The sequence below is a fragment of the Ambystoma mexicanum genome, chromosome 10, assembly GCF_040938575.1.
Source record: "Ambystoma mexicanum isolate Mex_15411 chromosome 10, UKY_AmexF1_1, whole genome shotgun sequence".
In the NCBI taxonomy this organism is placed as follows: Eukaryota; Metazoa; Chordata; class Amphibia; order Caudata; family Ambystomatidae; genus Ambystoma; species Ambystoma mexicanum.
The window spans coordinates 194,152,629-194,170,404 of NC_090932.1; the positions used below are offsets into that span (position 1 = coordinate 194,152,629).

Consider the following 17,776-nt stretch of genomic DNA (forward strand, 5'->3'; position numbering starts at 1 on the left):
CAGTGCTGCGGACCATAACGTCCGATGACATCCGCATTGTTGAATACATATCGGAAGATCGAGTGGATTTTGTATTACTGCACATCAATTCCCAAGCGGTACGTATTATGTTATTAACCGCAAAGCAAGATCTTCTATGCTTGGGGTTTGAGATCTCGTCTTATGATCCAACAAGTACACAAGGCACAATCGTGACACCGGATTCCAAAAGTGTGAAAGTATCCTTGGACCAGCGACGTGAAGACCTACGGAGACAGTTTAATACTGCACCACTTTTAAACTCAAAGAACGGGAGCGCTGGTGTCAAGTCAACTAAGCATTAGCTCACGAAAGATGAAAATGATGCGCCTGTCACTGTGATTTCGTGGAATACAAGGAGCTTTAGTCATTTATACAATGACTTTCCGGTCGAGCTAACTGACAATTTTGCAATTTGTCTCCAGGAAACCTGGATGCGTGAGCCACCGGTCAAAGATGGCTACGAGATACTGCTAAATCCAGCCTTAAAAAAAAACAAGGGACGTCCATTTTCGGGACTACTCACCATGATAAAATCAGGCACAAACTGGGAAGTAATTGAAAAAATCAATCCCACCAGTTATGTCCAAGGAACATTACTTCAGACCACGAACGCTCACAATAATAAAAAACATCTTTTATTGTTGAACGTGTACTGGAATCCACTAAAAATCTCTGCTGATGCATTCATAGCTGCTGTAACGAAAATAATTGATAATTATCAGAGGACTTGCTTGGACATTGCAATTATCTTGTGTGGAGATTTGAACATCTCATGGTTTGATGAACACAAGAAGCTTGTAGAAGACAAATCAATTGTCAGATGCCAAGGTAATGCAAGAAGATCGCAATGGCGTGAAAATCTGGAAGCCCGTGATTGTATGATGGTAAATGGCTATGTGAAAGGCGACATACCACCAAATTTCACCTGGGAAAACATGGGCTATAAAAAAATCATAGATTATTTCTGGACATCGAGAAATGTCTTTGTAACAATCAATAATTTACAAATTACATCAACCACAAATAGTGACCACTGTCTATTAGTAATGTCCTGCCCGCTAATGTGCAAAAAGCAATCTGGCAATAATAGTCAAGCACTAGAAGTAAATCATGGGAGAAACCGTCTACGTATAAATGACCGTCAAATCATTAAAATGTCAAATGAAATCCAGGAAACATACCATGACAATGTTGAGTCATTTGACTATATACTGCTGCTCCCTAGTTTGAAACCAGGTTTTTCAAAGAGAAATTGTCAAAGTCATAATGAGCACAAGCATAAATGGAGTTTCATCGTGAAAAACCAAAAAAAGCAGCTAAGGAAAGACCTAATCAAACTAAAAAAAGAGTATGGAATGAATGCTATGAGCGTTTTAAAACAGAGAAAACAACAATATCGGAATTGGTTGAAATCCTTTTCCTATTTGAGAGACCAAGAGCGTGGTGAAGAAATGTTGGCACTGATTAAAAAAAACAACTCAAGGGAAATTTGGGGAATCCTGAATAAAGGAACAGTAAACCAGGACGCCCTAATGATAAATGGAGTGACGGAAAATGACTGGGTGACGCACTATCAAAAGGTCTTTACAGGAACGGAGATGACACATCGCGCTGAAAGTGGCACCACTGATACAGCCTGGAACATAATTGAGTCCAAAGAAGATATTCTTATGGCTTTAGACAAACTAAAGACATCGAGAGCTGCTGGACCGGATGGGATCAGTAATACACAGTTAAAAGAACATAGATATGCGTGGTCAACTTTCATCAGAACGCTATTTGTGGCGATAGCAGACAGAAAGCAGGTGCAGAGATCATGGACTGAAGCAATAATAGTACCAGTATATAAGAAGGGCAGTCGGGACGATCCTGCCAACTATCGCCCGATTGCCCTCCTAGATACTATCGGCAAAGTGTTGGCGACATTTTTGCAAAAAAAGTTAACTTCATGGGCAAAGGAAATAGATCTACCGGATATCAGACAAACAGGATTTACAAAGGGCGTGGGCATAGAGAACAACTTAACCTTGGTGAACCTATTGAAGCTCGAAGCACTGAATAATAAGGCCCAGTTATTCATGGCCTTTATCGATTTACAGCAGGCTTTCGATTCAATAAGTCGAAATAAATTATGGGAGAAGTTAGAAAAAAGAAACTGTCCAAACTCTTTGTTGTCACCAATTAAGGCATTGTATTCCAACACATCAATCAGAGTAAGATTAAATACAAGTGGAGACCTGTCTAAATCAATCATTACTACCAGAGGGGTGAAACAGGGCTGTCCACTTGCTGCCACTCTGTTTAAGCTTTATATTGCTGACATTCCCATGGCCCTAGCAAATGTGAATTTTTTCCCTCCTAAAATCAACGGACATCATATAAGCTACGTGATCTATGCCGACGACATAGTACTGTTTGATAAAACTCGGATAGGCCTACAGCGGCTGCTGTCGAAACTGCAAACTTATATGATTGAAAACGATCTGTCAATCAATGTGAATAAAACCAAAATCATGAAGTTTGGCAGTGACCGGGACGCTAAAAATAAGAACTTTAAATGGCGAATTGATAACAAATTTATTGAGGAAGTCAAAGAAATTCGTTATCTTGGAATATTGATGAACATCTCAATACGGGAGTGGAGCTGGGTCTGAGACCTGTTACATCGGACCAGAATGCTTGCCCTACAAGGAGCGAGACTACACACTTTATATGGAACGTTTTTGGCAATAACGCTCCGCATGTTCTACCTTCAAAAAGTAGTTCCTACAATAACTTTTGGAGCAGAAGCCGGCTGGAATTTGGACCATAAGATCTGGTCCAAATTAGAAAGCTTATTCTGGCGACAAGTTCTGAGATTGCCTAAATATCTCTCAATGACGATTATACGCCACGAACTGGCACTGGAAAGTCTCTATGGAACAGTACTCTGGAAATCCTTATCATTGCTACGTAAGATGGAGCTAATGCATTGTGAACCAGCCTTTAAAATATTAAGATCATAAGGAAAACATCAACATACAGGCTTGCTCTTGAGATGGTCAGATAAAGTGAAAGCCATCATGTTAAATGCGAATATCTCAATGGACACATTGACGAATCGCCCACAAATCGCGAGAATTAAATTGAAAGAGTGGCTATGGATAGACAATTTAGATAAGTATGCAAAGATGCCGACAGCTTTAGACCTGGGTCTGACAAAGAATAAATTGGACAATATGCCGAAATATCTATGCCAATTTCCCCCACGATATCATAGAGATCGATTTCTCAGACTTAGATTGAACCTACTGAAAACAAACAAAATGTTGGTGCTGAGAAAAATAAAGCCAGCTACCGACGAAGCTTGTCGGCATTGTGAAATCCACGTAGAGACAATAAAACATTTAAAAATTGAATGTGTGGCCTTAAATGAGCTGAGATCCATCCACTTGAGTAAATTCAAGCCTGCAAATGACTTGATGGAAGATCTGTGGATCCGGATACTGAGTGGAAGCTCAGTACATTTAACCTACTCAGTGATACATTTTCTAGATAAGGTCTTAAACTGAAAAGTAAAGAATGTAACTGTAAAGATAAAATGGGACTCATGAATTGGTATGAGTTGTAATAAAAGTTTGTAAAAAAAACTAGATGTTACAAATAAAAATAAAAAATAAAAATATGTCCCCAAGAAGGAATTACAACAGCATATTATTTCAAGCTATCACGATTCACTGATCGAAGGGCATCCTGGGATCGCCAAAACCCTAGCTAAGGTGAAAGAGAACTTTTGGTGGCCTACCTGGCGTAAGGACATCATTCAGTATATTCAATCCTGCTGTGTCTGCGCACAAAATAAATCACAGAAACAAAAACCATCTGGTCTCCTACAACCATTGGACATTCCTCCAGTTCCATGGCACACTCTTTCCCTCGACTTCATCACTGATCGACATCCCAGCCAAGGGTTCAACACCATCCTTGTAGTTGTGGACTTATTCTCAAAGATGGCACACTTTATTCCTCTCAAAGGCCTCCCAGACGCATCCACTTTAGCAAAAGTATTCCTGGAGGGCGTTGTTAAGCTACATGGCTACCCATCAGTTCTGGTCTCTGATCGAGGAAGACAGTTTGTATCCATTTCTGGAAAAAATGTTGTGCTATGGCGCAGATCGACATTCGGTTATCAACCAGTCACCATCCCCAAACGGACCGCCAAACCGAGAGGACCAATCAGACGCTCGAGAAATAGTTACGGTGCATGCTGCACCACGAACAAAGGAATTGGAAAGACTTAATCTGGATATCCGAATATGCATATAACAATTCCTTTCATTCAAGCACGGGACAAACACCCTTCTATACCCTTTATGGCAGACATCCACATACCTCTGAACTAGACCTTCCAAGCAGCTTGGAAATGCCAGCGTTAAAGACTCTACACACAACCATTCCTCAGGCTTTCAAAAGGGCAAAGGAACACCTTATTCATGCCAAAGAAAAACAAAATATATTCGCCGACCAACACCAAAAAAAGGCCCCCGACTATCAAGTAGGAGACAAAGTTTGGTTAGCCACTAAATTCGTACCCATCAAGGGAACCCGGACCTTTCATTCCAGATACATAGGACCCTATACCATTAAGGCAATTATCAACCCAGTAGCCGTGAAACTGGATTCACCACCTAATCTACAAATCCACCCGGTATTTCATGTGTCCCTCTTGAAACCAATGCAACCCGGTACGCAGATTGGGACACCACCAAAGCCCATACTTATTGACGGAGAACCAGAATTCAAAGTAAAGGATATCCTGGACTCTAAATACTCTAGGTCCAAGTTATATTATCTCGTCGATTGGAAAGGATTTGGACCACACGATAGGTCCTGGGAGCCCAGTGAGAACATCCACGCACCACGTCTAATCAGGAAATTCCATCAGAACTTCCGAACTAAACCTGGGCCAGACAGAAGGAACACCATGGGAGGGGCCTTGGGGGGAGTGCTGTCACGACCCTCGCCCAAAACCCCCTCTGGCAAGCCCATTGGCCAGGTGAGGTCAGGACTCGGGTCTCTAGGGCCTGGCATCCTCTTCAAAATCCCTCCTGGGACCAGTCCTGGTGCCCTTGGTGCCAGGCTCATCCACCATGAAAAACATGTGCTCTGCAACTACTTTATTGAAATTGCCAGCCAACATGGAGGCATCCACATAGCTTGGTTCCTATGAACCAAGCTATGCGGTCTAGTGTTTTGGGTCTGGTGGCCTAGGGACTACTTTACCTGGACTATTTTGTTGGGGTTATTTAAACCACACCCGAGCAAGACAACACGCTTCGCGTTACTTTGCAGCTTGCAACGTGACGCTCACCGTGTCCAGCTATACCCACGAACCTCGGAGAAGCAGAACCTGCAAGGAGACAAAAGGAACATAGTTAGCTGCAGCATCTTACCTGCAGTCTTCATCTTTAGCTTGTCGCAGCTCCTGTGAACAGCTTCCTTGAATCTGCACGCCTCCCGGACTGAACGACCTGAAAGAGGAAGATAAAGGCAACATTAAAGAAAGTATAAGAGACATTGCAAATTACGAACTGCTCAAAAGGCTTACCTGGCTGGTCACCTCTCGGCTGGCACCACTCCGGAAATTCCATACATGCTGAAGAACACCGCGACCTACAAGGAAAGAAGGAAAACAGGTTAGCAAAGGCAATACATTGCAGCGCTGTGCATAGCGCTTACTTACCGCATCATAGCACTCTTAATGCGCCGTCATTCACCAGCGAGGCTCAACAAAGCCAGTTTGCCGCGCTGAAGCTCCGCATATCTAAGGGAGAAAAAGAGACATTATTAAACAAGAAAGGCATGCAGGAATAACAACAATACGAAAAAACAGAAATAAGACCTACCTGAACGATATCAAACAGGCCGGCGTAAGTGAAGTAACTGGACCGCATACGCCCACGAAAGAAAACACGCCCCTGCCAAGAAGGCAGGACGGAGAGCACGCCTAACTCTACCACAAGGTGAGGAGAGGGCCCCAGAGGGGCTGAAATCATATGGGGGTGGAGGGAGGATACTTACCCCAATCGGCCAGTCTTGGACACAGTCCTCCTGTATTTTCAGGCATTACCTTCCCCGCAGATCACATCTGGGCACGACTGAGAAGTATACCAGCGAGTAACCCGGCTGGGTGGTGTCCCTGTGGATACCAGGTGAGCGTAACAGCCAGATAGCCTGCTTGTGCCATACAGCCTGATTGTGAAACATAGATGTTTTTCGCATTTAACCAGCTTCTGCCAGATAGCCTGTCTGTACCAGACAGCCTGATTGTGCCAGACAGCCTGATTGTGCTAGTTAAACATTTTTGCATTTAGCCTGGTTGCACCACATAACGTGATTGTGCCATTTAGCCAGACTTTGCATTTAGGATGATTTTTGCATTTAGCCTGATTGTGCCGGATAGCCTGATTGTACCAGATAGCCACATTTCGCAGGTAAGCCTGATTTAACCACATAACCTAATCGTATCAATTAGCCACATTTTGTATCCAATCTGATTGTGCAAAATAGTTTGGTTGTGCCAGATAGACACATTTCGCATTTAGCCGGACTCTGCCAGCTAGCCTGCTGGTGCCAGATAGCCTGATTGTGACAGGTCGCCATATTTGGCATTTAACCTGTTTCCGCCAGACAGCCTGCCTGGGCCAAACAGCCTGATTATGCCAGATAGGCATTTTTCACCTCTAACCCGATTGTGCCAGATAACCATTGTTCGCATTTAGCCTGGTTTTCACCACATAACCTGATTGTGCCAGTTAGCTACACTTCGCATTTAACCTGAATTTTGCATTTAGCCTAATTGTGCCTGATAGTCTGATTGTGCCATCTAACAATTTTTCACCTCTAACCTGATTGTGCCAGATAGCCTGCTTATGCCAGACAGCCTGATTGTGCCAGATAACCATTGTTCGCATTTAGCCTGAATGCACCACATAGCATGATTGTGCCATTTAGCCACACTTTGCATTTAACATGATTTTTGCATTTAGCCTGATTGTGCCGGATAGCCTGATTGTGCCAGATCGCCACATTTCGCAATGAACCTGATTGTGCCAGATTGCCACACTTCACATTTAGCCTGATTGCACCTCATAACCTAATTGCATCAATTAGCCACATTTTGCATCTAACCTGATGTGCAAAATAGCTTGGTTGTGCCAGATAGACACATTTCGCATTTAGCCTGACTCTGCCAGATAGCCTGCTGGTGCCAGATAGACTGATTGTGACAGATCGCCATATTTGGCCTTTAACCTGCTTCCACCAGACAGCCTGCTTGTACCAGATAGCCTGATTATGCAAGATAGCATGTTTTGCCTCTAACTTATTGTGCCAGATAGCCTGCTTGCGCCAGACAGCCTGATTGTGCCAGATAACCACTGTTCGCATTTAGCCTGGTTGCACCACATAACCTGATGGTGCCAGTAAGCCACACTTTGCATTTAACCTGACTTTTGCATTTAGCCTAATTGTGCCAGATAGCCCAATTGTGCCAGATAGCACGTCACATTTAGCCTGACTCTGCCAGATAGCCTGCATGTGCCTGACAGCCTGATTGTGCCAGATAGCCTGACTGTGCCATATACCCTGAATGTGCCAGATAGCTTGACTGTGCCTGGTAGCCTGACTGTGCCAGATAGCTTGATTGTGCCAGATTGCCTGCTTGTGCCAGACCAGACAGCTGGATTGTGCCAGATAGCCATGTTTCACATTTAGCCTGTATCTGCCAGATAGCCTGAATGTGCCAGATAGCCTGCGTGTGACAGACAGCCTGACTGTGCCAGATAGCTTCATTTCACAGTCACCTGACTGTACCAGATAGCCTTAATCCACAGTTAGCCTGAATGGGACAACCAGATAGCCTTATTCTGCACTTACCCTGATTGCGCCAGATAGCCTGATTGTGCCGGATAGCCCTACTTCGCACCTAGCCGATTGTGCCAGGTAGGCTAATTCTGCCAAACAGCCTATCTTCATATTTAATCTGACCGGGCCATATAGCCACATTTGCATTTAGCCTGACTATACCAGATAGCCCGGTTGGGCCTGACAGCCATAATTCAACTATAAAGGAAACTGGAATCTTGCAGTGTCTCTCAAACTACTGCGCTCTGAATCTTGGGCCTTTCTACCTAACACCAGACCTCGCAACCAACCACTCACCAGAAAAATCAACTCGACCAACTATGCGAGACGTATACCAACAACGTACCAGAACTGCACAAGAAAAGAACAGAAAATCCCAGAAGGAATAGGAACAAAATTGACTCCCTCACTCCATATATCACAAAAACACAGGGACACCTCCTTCAAATGTAACAAAATATAGAAGAGGAACCGGAAGAAAACAGGAACCCAATACGTAACCTAGCAGACCTACTCAATGTTGACCCAGACACCACTCCACTGTACTACCATCACGCCCTGAGAGCAACTTGGGAGCACACCAACGCGACAACCACAAGACAAAACTGATATTAAGAAACAAAATAAACCACACCAAAAGAATTAATTGCAACCTAATCAACGCAAGATCAATGTCCAAACACGCCACAGAGATATACATCCTGCTATACAACAGTGGCATCAATATCCTATTCATTAAAGAAACATGGTTAGATGACAACTAAAAAATCACACTCCACTGCTACCTACCCGCCAACTTCAAGTGCGCACAGTTAGACAGAAAAGAAAAAAGAGGAGGAGGTCTTCGGATAGCGTTCAAGGAACACCTGAAAATAAACACAGACGAACTACTAAACATCAAAAACATTGATCCCTAGTCATTCACTTGACAGTAAATCTGAAAACAAATATAAAATTCATACTGGTTTACAGACCACCAACATACGACACAACTTTCGTCAACAACTTTATAGAGGCCATCAACAAAAAAGCCATCCAACATGAACATCTGATAATCCTGCGGGACTTCAACATCTGGTTTGAAGAAGAAAGCGCAAACTCACAAAAACCATTAATCCAGCAACTGAAAATCAATTAACTACGATAATTGGTTAAAGGAGCAGCACACACAGCGGGAAACATGCTTGACGCAATCTTCGCCAACAAAAACCTCATCACCACTGCACCACCAATACAGATACTCTGGAGTAACCACCTCATCATTCCATTTGTGAGCAAGATACCAACTAAAGCAGCCAAACAGCCCAATAAACTCCCAACTATCACAAAAAGAAACTGGAAGACATCAAAGCGAGCAACTTAATAGAACAACTTGAACTCACAAAACCACCAACCACTAACCTGGATGGCAGAAAAACAGAGCTACTTTTTTAATGGATCACTGGAACAATCCACAGCATCTCCCCTGAAAAGCCTTTCATCCCATCAAGAAAGAGAGCATTTGCAAAATAGGTTCACCCCACTAATCAGCACCATGAAAAAGAACAACAAGAAGCTTGAACTAGAATGGAGGAAAGAATACGACCAGGCAAATAGAGTACAATTCCAGCGACAATTCCGATCCTACAAAAATGAAATTCAAAAGGCCAAAAAGACATTCTATGGCAACAGACTCACAAAAACCACCAACAGCCAAAAAGAACTGTTCAACATCATTTACAAAATGAGGAATCCACCGGGATGCAACAACACTCCGATACCTTCACAGAAACTATGCGACGACCTCACGGACCACTTCAAAAATAAAATCAACAACATCCATCAAATCATACAAAGCAGACCAGTCAACCAAAATACACAACCAAACCCGCCAAACAGGAAACCACAGTATAAACTCCAAAGCTTCCCACAAATATCAGTAGAGACATTTGTCAAGCTGGTAAAACACAGCAACCAAGCAGGCACCCCAATGGACCCCTGTTCTCCAGACTTCTATAAATCAATCCTCGCACAGGGTGCACCAATGGAATATTACAGAAACCTCTTTAACTTATCACTCGCAAAAGGGAAAGTACCAAGGTCATTGAAATCGGCACACATCAAACCACTCCTCAAGGACACGAGAGGCGATATGGTAGACCTCTCCAACTACAGACCTATTTCAAACATCCCCTAACCAGCAAAACTGACAGAAAGCTTCATCTACAAATTAACACAGAAACACATAGAAAAACACCAGCTGCCAGACTAGGCACAAGTCGGCTTTAGACCCGCGAAAGGAACAGAAATGGCACTCCTGTCTTTATGGGACGACCTAAAGACAAACACAGATTCCAACACAAACTCTACCCTGGTCCTACTCGACCTCTCTGTAGCATTTGACATGATCAGCCATGAGATCCTCATCAAGAGAACAGAAAAAAAAGGAATAACAGATTTAGCCCTGCTCGGAATTAAATCATTCCTAGTGAATAGAATGGAAACTGTCTGGATAAAACCCTTCAAATCCACTCCAGGGGAAACCAACTGTGAAGTTCCACAAGTGTCATCCCCATCGCCACTGTTTGTCAATATCTACCTGGCTTCGCTAATCAAGCTCATCAAAAAACACATACTCATGTGCTACAACTATGCAGAAGGATAAGAAGAGAACACAATGCTGGGAGGATGTTTCAAAGAACTCTATGACTGGATGAACACAAACAGCCTCAAATCCAACCCAGGCAAGACAGAAATCATGGTTATATACCAAAAAAATGAAAATAATATCTATGTCCCAAGGCCCACAGAACTAGGAACAGCACCCACACCGTCAAAAATTGTCAAAAAACCTTGGAATCCTAATGGACAACACGCTAACATTAGAACCACAAGTAAACGCAATAATCAAGAAATGCTTCTTACTCCTACACTCGATAAAAAGAATCCTACTGTTCCTGTCCTTCACTCAAAAAACAGTGGCAATCATCGCCCTCATCATATCATGAATTGACTATACAAACAGCCTCTACCTCGGCATGCCGGAACACCTGCTGAAGAGACTGCAACGAATCCAAAAAGCAGTGGCCAGACTCATCCTCAAACTATCACGAAGGGACCACCTCACCCCGGCGCTACAAATGCTACACTGGCTGCAAATCAAACAACAAATCTCGTTCAAAGCGATGTGCATAACGTGCAGAGCAATCCACGGCCAAGGAGCAGAATTCCTACAAAATAAAATAACCATTTACCATCTGACAAGAACACTCAGATCAAGCAATGACATCCGCTTGGAACCAAAACCATAATAATAATAATAATTTGGCATTTACGAACCCTCAGGTATCTGAGCGCTGCCTATTATTACCCACGGTGTGTGGTGCTCATTTATCGACCTCCGAAGGATGAAAGGCTGAGTTTGGCCCCGCCGGGATTCAAACCTGCATTAGCAAGCTCTGCATGAATGTCAAAGCGAGCGCTCTACTCGCTGTGCCACTTGACCGGCTGCATGCACCATGCACAAGAAAAAAACTTGGACGATCCTCATTCTCCAACCTGACAGCAAGAACGTGGAACACACTTCCAAAAGAAATACGCAATGCAAAGGACAACCTAAAATTCAGGAAACTGCTCAAAACCTAGCTTTTCACCAGACGTAATCAACTAGCAGACAAAAATGGAAAAAGAATGCACCAGAAACAAATACACACAGCAAGAATCAGCAGGTGAGGGAGGAAATCCAGGATCACCCTCTCCCAAGCCTCTCCCAAGCTAAACCCCTACACTGGGCAAAGCCCAAGGGACAGGGACCGTAGCTGGAGATGAAAGAGGACTAATCATTAACTAGCACCCAACAGAAGAACAGGGGGCCCTTAAGATTCGTAAGGTGGAGACCACACACCAGGAGCTCCGGGAGATGAGGGCAGGCTGACCCCACTGACAACCAAGGAGCAACTCATAAGTTTAGCAATCTCAACCTTGGAGATGGGGAGGCCCTCACGACCTTCCCACCCACATATCACTCGACAGTCATAGAGACATGCCACTGCCTTACCCAGAGCCAGATGAATGAACCGTCAAAGGAACACTCCTGCAGACAGCAAGGGCAGAGACACCCAACACAGATGTATGAAACAACGAGGTAACCCCACTAACCCATCAGCTAAAAAACCTCAACTCTCCGCTTACACCTCTCACACCCTAAACAAACACATCCACTTTCTTGCACAGCAAACTGCACGCACTTCACTAAACTGCAACAACAAAACAAACCACACATAATCTCGCACAACAGCACATGGGAGTCTACTGATATGTAAATCACGCCCTTGCTCAGCGAACAGTGTTAACCGAACTGAAGCTGCTAACAAGACATCAATAACCTTGCACAACCTTTATCCCGCTACACCCTACTAACCCTCCCTACCGTCTTAGCTTTCAGAACTGCCAGAGGGCCAGAGGGCCAGAGGACCACTCCGTTGGTGAAAGTGTGTGGTATAAATGGCCTTTAACATTAACATGAGTGTGCATATGTCACATGCTCTCTGTCTGTTGTCAGCATAGAGTGGAGTCGTAAGCAGCTGAAGACTGGACATTTCAGGTCGCTTTCTCCATTACTCAATCACCTGTGTCGTTTGACAAACCCCAAAATAAAAACACTGCATCTCTCACAATGCACTTTACGGCTGTATGGTGGGCTGGCGAACCAGAATCTGCACTTTCATTTCAGTACTGCATCCTCCACAGTGCACAGTGCTGGTCTGATGGAAGGCCTGCAACCTGAGCATGCACTTTTGAGCTTTACAGCCATCAAAAAGCTCTGTGGTGGTCTCTTGTGAGGTGTGGGAGCAGAAGTTGCAGTTTTCAGCACTACATTTGCCACAGTGGTTTGTGCTAGTCTACCTGAATACCTGGAAAAGGCACGTGAACTTTTAGGCAATACACCTCCCTCCATCCCAATCCAGGATGTTGGTCTCCTGGAAGACCTGGAACCTTACTAAGCAATTTAGAACCTTCCTGATTCTGTGATGTGGGATATCACACAGCCAAACATGACTTCTCCTGCATTGCACTGATCCACTGGAAGGCTCCGGAGGACAATAACTATTTTTCAACCTTCCTAATATTGTCATGCTGGCTACAATGTAACCAGAAGCGACATCTCCCACAATGCAATGTGCAGAGTTACTGCTGGTTATGCAGATTGGTCTGGCACCGCCAATGGTTTCAAGAATTAGGTTGAACAGTACCCACTGAAATGATTAGAACCAGGAAGCGCAAACCCGTGCACAGATGCTTTCAGCTCCCCCAAAGCCTTGCTTGGATGCTCATTTCACCCTCCTTTCAGCAGTGCAATATGCCCTTTGAATACTTCCCAAAGCAGCTCTAGGATTGGGCATGCTGGATTCTTTTTTTTGTTAAGCTGCTTAAGGGAGTGTGCACTTCAGAATCCGATGCATGCTGGCTTATGGCTTCTAAAATAGTTTTTAAAAGTTGCTCTTGGATTCTGATGTCTTTGCAGGCTGCGTTTTAACCTCTAAAGGCTGAAGGATGCATGTCCCGCTCTCAAGAGCAATCTTACTCCCTGCGCAGGACTCCATTTGGCTGCTTGTGCTGTCCAGAAACTGCATATTCTGATGCCAGACTCAACCCTGAACACAATCATACTGATTCCCTGTGATATATGGACTGATTATTCATTGTGTCCTTGAATTCGAGTAAAAGCAAAACGAATAGCACCGCAATGCAAAGGCCAAGACTGTAACTGCCTTAAATACCCAACCCCTGAATCGTGTTATAAGAGATTGGCAACATTATTAACCAATTTAGAGGCACTCTACAACATCAACGACAGATTAAACCAAGGAACAGAGGGACAGCAGAAACCTTGAGTTGCCTAATGTCAAAAGTGATTTGCTCAGCAAATCGTGTTTTTTTTGGCGGTGCATTCTTGGACTTGTAGCCCTGTATTTATAATGGGAAAAGTAAAACTACAAGTACCCAGATGCAAATAAAGCCATGGCTGAACAAGAAACACACGTGTCCTGCCCTGATTGGCTGGCCAGTGATTGGTTGCATAGCTCAGAATCCTGTAACATTCAGCCTTCCATAACCTGCTGGGATCCACGTGAGATGAAAAGCAGCTCTTTATGCGCATTCCAGTAAAGTCAAGCGTTTTCCTTTGAGAGATGCTCCCTTTGTGCATATCATGTTCCATGATGATTTGGCGGGTAACCTCATTTTTTTAAAAAAACTATAAAACCCCTACAACTAAAACTTTGAAAAAAGCACAAACAGCGAAGAATCAACTACATCTATTTCTGTTGCAAACAATAACACGCCATTTCTTTTTTCCAGTGCAGTTGCAACAACTTAAATCAAAACACATATTTTGTTCTAGGTTCTACAAAAGTGTCGCGAGGTGCAAGTTCATGTCTATCTGCTGCCAAGTGGAGTCTGACAGATTCATTATGGCAGGGGCCTGCAACCTTTAGCTCTCCAGATGCTTTGGACTACAACTCTTACCAGCCCCAGCCTGTAAATTCAATGGTGAGGGACCATGGGAGTTGTAGTCCAAAGCATCTGGAGAGCCACAGGTTATAGAGCCTTGCTCTATGGCTTTATGCAGCAGGAAACGTCCTGAATGTGAACCCTTATCTCTCCACCTGTCATGAAGCAGGCGTGAGATGTTTAGCCTGCACTGGGTTTTAAACTGGCATTTGTAGAATTATGTTTCCAATGATCAACGCAGGGTCTGAAATTGCAGAGTGCAATTAAATCTGATCTAAAAGGCAAAGCCTGGCCACACACCTCATGCCCAACACATACCAATGTAAGCACTGTGGATTGGCATGCCCCATGTGAATTGTGAGTAACACCCCAGTCCCTCTTGGTATGCAGCAGCACGTGTGATCTCAAATGTATGGGACACACCTAGAGGTTAGTGCTCTCAACTAGATTCATGCGAGGCGAGGGACTCTGATGCAGTCCAGTGTTCATCCCTGGAGCTCCAGTGGACATAGTTTTGCTTTTTCCTCCTAAATGCAGGACTGCCAGTCCCAGAATGTTAAAAAAAAACATGACTGGATAACTGTACAATTCAACTGTACAGATGCTGTAACGCAAGTAGTTTAAGAAATCTTAGAAGCTGGCTATATGTGGTGATTAGACTGCAGGCGAAGCCGCCATTGTATAGAAACTGGACTTCGGTGTCATGAATTTAGCCAGCCAGGACCCATGGAGAGAAAAGGAGAGAACTGTGTTGCAGCAAAAATAAGCTAAAATGGTTGAAACGAATGGCGAGGCTGTCTGGCATGCTATCAACATTGAAGCAGCCAAGGTCAGTTATCTATTCTTGAAGGCAATGACCGTGCAAATCTGAATCATCCATGAGCCAAGGATGGAAATAGAGTTGAGTGTGGAGTCCTAGAACAACGATAGTGAGTGCTCGCACTCCCATATATTCGCAGACAAAAGAATACTTTGCAAGGCCATGTTCAAAGACAATCTTCATGGCAGAAGGCATGGGTAATGAGAGATGTTGGGCTAATTGCGTGGGGAGGTAAAGTCAAGTCCACCTCCTGGCACCTGGGTCTGAGTTTACATGTTGCTAAGTGAACCGAATGTTCCAGACATGGCACGAGCATGACAACCAATTATAGAGGGCAGTATAACGAAGGACCTTATAGTTTGAAGACCAATAATAAACTGTGTACTTAATAGTGTTGACGATGACGTGTTTTTAGAGGTAGGCATAAGTTGTCCACCTGACAAAGGGCAGCCAATCACAATCCTAATTCCTGTGCAATTTATACTTAGATGTTCCCCTTAAGCCTATCGCATCCTCTGATAGGTTTTCTATTATTTGCCACATAGTATGACGTAACGTCTGACGTATTTTTGGCATATAAAGATGATTTTATGACAAATGCCCTGAGAGCTTGAGCGAACGTCCGTTGATGTCCATTGGAACTCCCTGTTTTAGATAATTGTTAATAAAACAGCACCTTTGCCATCTTCCTGGGTTGGTTCGGCTATTTGGTGTCAGAGTTATTCTGCTTTTCCATCCGTTGCATGCACGTTACTAAAAGGGCCATATGCTCACTATTAAAGCTATATCTGGATATGCAAGGCTGCCCCTGGGCCCATTAAGAATTTAGCTGGGCATACAAGGCTCCAGGAAGCAGGTTCTATGTGATTACAGAGAATATATAACAGAGAAAGCTTTTTTTCAGTGAAAACAATAACAGTGAAAGAATATCAAAATGATTATTTATATATTTTGGGGGGTTCCTCCACCAAGTGCCCTTTTCTCTATGTGCTTAAACCAACCCCATTCCCACCCAATTTATATTTTTTTTAATGCTCGATGTTTTTTTCTCTGTTTTTGTTTCTCTGTTATACCATTCTCTGTAATTGTATTCCCTGTTGTTACTGGGTACCCAAGTAGCATTTAATAAAGCCAGACCAGTCAATTCTTGTTTTGTCCTTGCACCAATTTATAAGGAAAACCAGGTTGCTAGGGCAGGAGTGGGAGAGTGGCTATAGGCTTCACGTGCCCTAGCCATTCGAGGCCCTCCAGGCCAGTGTGGCTCGACTCAGGCATTATATATTTATTTGTTTATAACATTTGCATTGCACATACTCCAAACATATTTATCTCAAGCTTGTACAACAAGACCTGGAAAATAAATGAGGCACTGGAGAAGACATGGGTTAGTGTTTGGCCTCAAGGGGTGGGGAAGAACAGAGCCTTCGATGATTTTTTGAAAGGGTGAGAGGAGAGAGGTTTCGAATGATGGGTGATTTCCTCAGGTGGGGTAATAAGGTCTCTTTTATTGTGGCCAGCCTGGCAGCAGCATTCTGGACCTTCTGGCGTCTGTCCAGTTGGCAGTAGGGAGGCACTTGTAACAAGCCAGTGGAATAGTCCTGCTTGACATTGAGGATGGCTCCCTGTGACCAGGCTCGGACTGGCCTACACGGCAATAGAGCAATGCCCGAACCAAAAACACAAAATGCTAGTGTGGGTCTGTTTTTTGTTGTCAAAGTGGGCCACTTTGATAGGTTACTTTGCCATGCGGCTTGTATTTTTGACCAGTGTTGCTGCATTAATATGCACAATTGGCATCACATTTGATCAAAAACCTCCCCCTTGGCTATTACTCAGACATTCTCTCACAAAAGGAATGAATTGCAATTTGCAACTATGGGCCACTTTTGTATTGGTGCCCGAGTCAATGTTATGCCCTAGTCCGACCCTGCACCACGCTCAGAACTCTGATGACCTCAGGCACGCGGGCAGAGAAGACAGAGCAGATAGGAAGCGCACTGCAGCAGTTTCCTACAGAACACCAGCCGGGTCTGGCCAGATGTGTGCAGAAGTGCAATAGACGATGAGCAAACAATCGGCGAAAAGGGCCCACACACTATTTTTATGTGTTGAGGACATGCACGGAAAATTCCATCATTAATCCCCTAATGCCATCACAATGCAGGTGCAACCCCTGGCGGCTCAAACAGTGGCTTGACGGGGGCGGGGTTCGTGGTCTTCTTTGAGGGTACAGCATGTAACTTTATGGGAAGCTTTTGCTAAACGTTTCCTCAAGCTTACCTTACCTTACCTGTGCACGAGTTCCCAGGCACCGTTGAAGAAATAAACACACACACACACACAACAAATGTTAATAGCATTTTGCTATTGGGAGTGTATGATGTTTGTGCATGTCGACTGGCCATGACATCACCGCACATGGTGGGCTCTGCAGTACGGGGCTAATCGAATGTTTGGATTGAGACCTGGAACCCCCCCCCCCCCCGATGTCCATTACTAATGGATTCACCTGGACTGGATTGTTCCAATGACAGCTGG

General features: G+C 44.0%; 1 protein-coding gene across 6 annotated transcripts in view; it reads right to left on the bottom strand.

Annotated features, from left to right (window-relative positions):
- The window catches only part of SORBS3 (sorbin and SH3 domain containing 3), a 683,012-nt gene that overhangs the window by 464,703 nt on the left and 200,533 nt on the right, over window positions 1-17,776 (bottom strand). The gene's annotated exons all lie outside the window — the stretch shown is intronic.